The sequence below is a fragment of the Chamaea fasciata genome, unplaced genomic scaffold, assembly GCF_029207755.1.
Source record: "Chamaea fasciata isolate MVZ Bird 193981 ecotype frontalis unplaced genomic scaffold, bChaFas1.0.hap1 SCAF_8, whole genome shotgun sequence".
NCBI lineage: Eukaryota > Metazoa > Chordata > Aves > Passeriformes > Sylviidae > Chamaea > Chamaea fasciata.
In genome coordinates, this window is record NW_027094093.1 from 19,050,683 (window position 1) to 19,056,223 (window position 5,541).

Genomic DNA, 5,541 nt, shown 5'->3' on the forward strand with positions numbered 1-5,541 from the left:
ACCCCTCCCGCGGGGAGCCGGCTGGCGAAGCCACTTAGAGAACAACGACACCCAGCATGCAGCGCGCACCGCTGGATGGGCCTCGTCGCCAGCGCTCCCCGGGCGTGAGCGCGGCGCGGCCGCGCGTTGCACGATGGGAGTCGTAGTCTTCCGGAGTGGAGACTCACCGGCAGCCCGCGCTCGGCGCCCGCAGGGCGCGGGGAGCGAGCGCCGCCGCCGCCCGCCGTGGAGTGCGCGCGCGCATGCGCGCCGTGCCCGGGCTCGCTGATGGCGGGGGCGCGGCGGGCTCCCCTCACGGTGGCCTCGGCAGCGGCCCCGGGCAGGGCGGAGCGGGCCGGGGTGGGATCCCTGTGCGGAACGGCGCCCTCGCCTCTGCATTGGCTTCCAGGCAGTGAGGGACCATCCACGCTAGGCCCCTCCCGCAGCCGAGCGTGAAAACCAGTCCTGTCGATGCGGACGCTGATTGAATTTACGGCTTTAACCGTGGGGCCCACGAGCGGCCGGTAGCCATAATCCCTCCAGTGACCTGGGGATGACGAGTATAAAAGCCTGACGGGGTGAGCGCGTCAGGCCGGTGACAAAATGGCCCCCGCAGATGGTGCTTCCTCGGCCGGTGGCGCTGGGCCGTCCTGGCCACACGGCGGTTCGCATCACAAGCGTCGTGCAGAAATGATGTTACACGGCTCGTTTTGATACAGCTCCAAACTAGTAGCAAGTGACTTTGCTGTTTCCCACTCGTCCTAAACATATATTGTTATTTCTATCCTGTGGAAACTTGATATCAAAATCTTGTACCTGTTTTTGTTAACTGCTGTGCTGGTGCTACTGACTTCAGAAGAACATACAAGTTTTCTTAAATATTCAAACAGTATTAAGAAGTAAGCATTTTAAATGAAGGCAAGTTCTAAATTTATGACGTTAAAACATGACCTCCATAGGGTGGAAATATTTATCTGAACTCCTGATATGCACTAAAGCAAATTTCATATTTACTTCCATTGGGAAGGCAAACTACTTTTCATAGAAAAGGATCAAAAACATCAGAGTGGATACGGTGTGTTAATAATAGGAGGTGGGACAATGAGGGTAGAAGAACTGATGGGACACTTACGGTTCAAAGAATTCAGCATTTTTCATTTATGCTGGAAAAAAAATGTAAATGATGTCACCCTCGCCTCCTAGTGCAAAGTTATCTGCCAGACAATCACTAAGTGATACCACTGACATTAAAATGGCAGAAATGTTATTTACTTTTATTTATTTCTTTTGGAAATCTTACAATATCTTATTGCAAGTAAGACAAAAATCCACACATAATGGTGAAAGAAACAAAGGTTTCTCTGTAGTTTCAATGCTGGATTATTGTTCTATCTCAAAGCTAATTGAAATCCAAGATGTTTGTATCAAAGCTGTAATGAGACAGACAAATGTCTTTCTGCCCCAATGGAAATGTAATCTTTCTATTGAACATTTTGTCCTGGTAAATTCCATCTGCAATAGGCACAGGCATTTTGCATTTGAATCAAGAAGGTCAGTCCTTTGGATCAGATGATACAGTGTACACTCCACTTGCCTTTAGATGAAATTGATCCTTTACTGCACTGAACCTAAGACTGTGCATTTTTTACGCCTAATTATCTTATTGTTTCATCTAAATGAATTTGGGATGCTAACACTACCACCCCTTTTTGATCTTTGCACGTATCAGTGAGACAATATTCTGAAAAGCCTTATCTCTTAGACAGGAATCCTTTAAAAATACTCAGTTGCATTTCTTTGCTGAATAAACCAGAATAAAATCAGTGTTTCATTTTTTGATAGAATTGAATCCTTCACAGCATTTTCCTCACTCTTGCAGCAGTAACACCATAGTTCTACATATAACTACTCAAACTTGTGTGAGTAATCTTCTTAGTATCTAGTAACTAGACTACCTATTCAACGTTTTGGTTGTTTTACTCATAAATAATGCCATTGACCTCAGTGAAGTGAGGCACCATAAAACTGAATGGCAGTTGCACTGTGTTCGCTCTTCAGTGTGAAAAATTTCATTACCTTGGGAAATGTGTCATTTTTTCAGTTTTTCATATAAAGTAAATTGTACTGAGTGTATGTACAGAAGAGTGTAGATTATTTGTACAAAACAAAGGCCAGAAGCTGTGGAAGGAAGGGCTACTGTGAAATACATAAATAGCCGCTAGGTCTCTGCAGGTATGAACCTGTTTTTATTTAAATCAATGGAAATTTCACTGCTGACTGCTGTAAATGCTGCATCAAGACCTCAGTTCTTTCCAAAAATCAATTAGACACATTCTTAATAGGCTTTCACGCCTTTGAAAATCTTTCTTTAAATTGTGGATAGAAACCAATCAATTAGACCTTAGAGTTCATTTTATTAAAATAAATCCCACAATATTGTGCAAAATGAAATATAATGCTTAAATTTACTGACTTTTATTTATCCAGAAAGATTAAGCAATATCTGTGATTGTCAAACCCCCTTGTTTTATTTGCTAGAATATGTAGGACCCAACAGAATACTGATGTGACTCTGTGTGTTTTGAATTGTTTCTACACAGTGAAGAATAGTGCTGGTACTAGGAAGCTGAGCAATGAGAAATTGCTCTGCCTGGACATGGGCTAAAGTTAATTTTTGATAGACTTTTATGTGATACTGTAGCAATTGAAAATTCTGATTCAGTATCTGCTAAGAAAATTTTCTTAACCAACTAAAGTTCAGTAGTAGTAGATACCAAAAATGCAGTTATTAAGGAAGATTAAACAGTATTTAGTGTGAAAAGTGGCTTGTTCTGATTTGTATTTATTTGGAATCTTTCATTGCTCACAGGAGATCCAGTGATGGCTGAAGAGTATATGACACAAGCTGGCAGGTGCTGCAGCATAAGGTTTGCATAAAGCTAAATTTTCCATTTCTCCCATCTTTATCTGTCATTCAGGTGCCATAACCTGTTTCCTTAAAACTGCATTACTGTTAAATGTATGTATATCTTTATCACCATGAGATCATAATGTTGTGTGCTTCACTGTGCTCTATTTACCTAGAATGTATTCTTTTGAAATCTTAGCTAGTTATACTGCTTTTATAGATTCAAAGTTACATCATAAACGTCTGTTTTGTGTTTTATAATGTGCAATTAAGCTGTATTTTACATAGGTATGAGACAGCATATTTATTATTACAAATATTTTATAAACTAAAATTATGTAATGTAGGTAACATAGCAATACATGCATATAGTATGCCTGTTACTTTATGCATACTTCTTATAGTAAGGATATTTAGTTTGTTATTCATTTTTTTCAATAAATTCAGATACCAAGTCAAGTAAAAAGATGCTCTAAATACCTTAGAGCTGTTAGAAAACTAGACAGAAGATCAACTTCAGGAGGAATTTCAAAACAAAAAAAATTAAAAGTGGTGATTGAGGTGCTGTTATATCTTATTTACTTAAAATTAGGAGGGAAAATATTTTTAAAGGATAAAAATAAGCAACTACTGCATTTGATAAGTATTTATTGAAACCAGCTGTATCTGTATATACTTGAAAGTCTGATCCTCACAAACCACTGAGTGATTCTCTTCAAACTAAAAATGGAAAAAATGTGACTGTTAGCCTGAGAACAAGCATGGTAAGTATTGGTCTAGAGATAATTGCTTTGGAAAGTTGTTTTAAGCTAATGAGAAGTTCATAAAAGAAAAGTGCCATTTCAGCCAAATAAGTGTAATAATATCAGCTAATGCAGAAACACATTCTGGGGAGAAAAAATAAGCATTGCAAAGCCTGGAATGGCCAGTATGGAATATAGAAATGTATCCAAGTGAGTAAGCATCAAATGAAGGATTATCCCTACTTGTGGAGAATCCATTCCAGCAAGAAATTGAACCATGGACTACTGCCTCTGAAATTTGTAGGACTCCCTAGAGAGCTAAAGGGGACTTTGCAGATTCTGTCATCAGTATGCCAAAGATCTCTGCTCTGTACTGTAGTGCTCAAAAGTAAGGCTTCCCCAGATTTCCATTTTTAAAGGACTTCTTTCAGAATACTGATCAAACCTTGGTGTTCTGAGATTTTAAAGGTACAGTGAGGTTCTCTTTGCTGTTGTTTTGTGTGTGAATGCAAGAAAGGTTCTGATTAAGGTTCTAAAATTAGAGAAAAAATGTTGTTATGTTCTGAAATAACTTGAATGGTAAATAGAGTATTACCAAGTGTGCAGGCTAACCACAGAAAAAGAGAGAGGCTGGGCGTTTAAAGAGAAATACTTTATTCTGTATTTAGCTTGAAGTGAGAAGAGACTGTGCCAAGCAAATAACAGAAAGACAGCCAGGTGTGCAAAACTAGGTGACAGGAGACTGGGAAAGTGTGCAGGATGAAGCTTCTGAGTCTGCTAAATAAAGATGTTAGGTATAAATTAGAATTGATTTTGTACTGAAGGGTCTGCCAAAACCATGATGCTAGAATGTATTGGTGCAGAAACATCCTACATATGTTGCATCTATGTCAAGCAACTTCTAGAACATTGTGCTAGAGCACACATCTGTCTTTTACTGGGATGCCTGTTTTGTTTGGAAAAGGATTGCATCATGGGATTCTGGCTCTGAATTCAAGAGGTAGTGTCATCTGTGGAATCAATACTACAAAAGGCTTCACAAGACTTAACTTTTTTTTTTTTTAACCTTGCGTTTTGTATTTTTCCTGGCACACATTCAGATGCAAGGCTTATTACAGTGTGTTAGATTTCTCCTATCATCAGGAAACCTGTGACACATTTTAAAATTTATTTTAGAAACACAGTGACTCGGTTCTCTCAAACACTGATCACTGATTCATTCTGCAAGCTTTCTTAACTTGATTTTGGTTTGGTCCTGTGTACTGCTGCCTAAAGACAGTGGATTAGGGTTTATCATACACAAAGCTATTTTAAAGAATCAAGAGATTTTAGCAGAATCTGCCAGCAACCAGAACTGTGCAGCCAAGTCCAGTTAAATACTTTTTGCCAACCTTGAATAAAAACCAATGTTGTAAAACTGTCAACAGCTAAGAAACATTAGAAACATATATTTAAGTCAATGAAAACTAATTGGATGAGCTCTCTGACATCAAATTCAATGTGATTTGGTTGTATATCCAGAAAGGAAGCTTCATATTTATGAAAGCCAGGTTTCAGGAGACATTGTAATGAATTGAAGCACATCTCTGCCAGTGCTTCTTGACCTAGTCAAACATAAAAGATTTTTCATTTTGTTTATTCTATAATAAATGGCTGCACGTGTATGATAACACTGTATAAACAGCATTGACCTGTGGAATGTTAATCACACTTTCTGGGTAAGATTTTTCGTTATTTCAAGCAACAATGAAGTGTTCATAATTTTATCTTTGGGTGGATTTACAGTCAGTTCTACTGCAGAAGTGTAGGCTTAGACCTGTTCTCCAGTTATTGAATTTAAACTTATAGACCAAGTAGATAATATTTCTTTTTCACTCAATTATGTTATTTAATTTTATTTATTAGATGTAT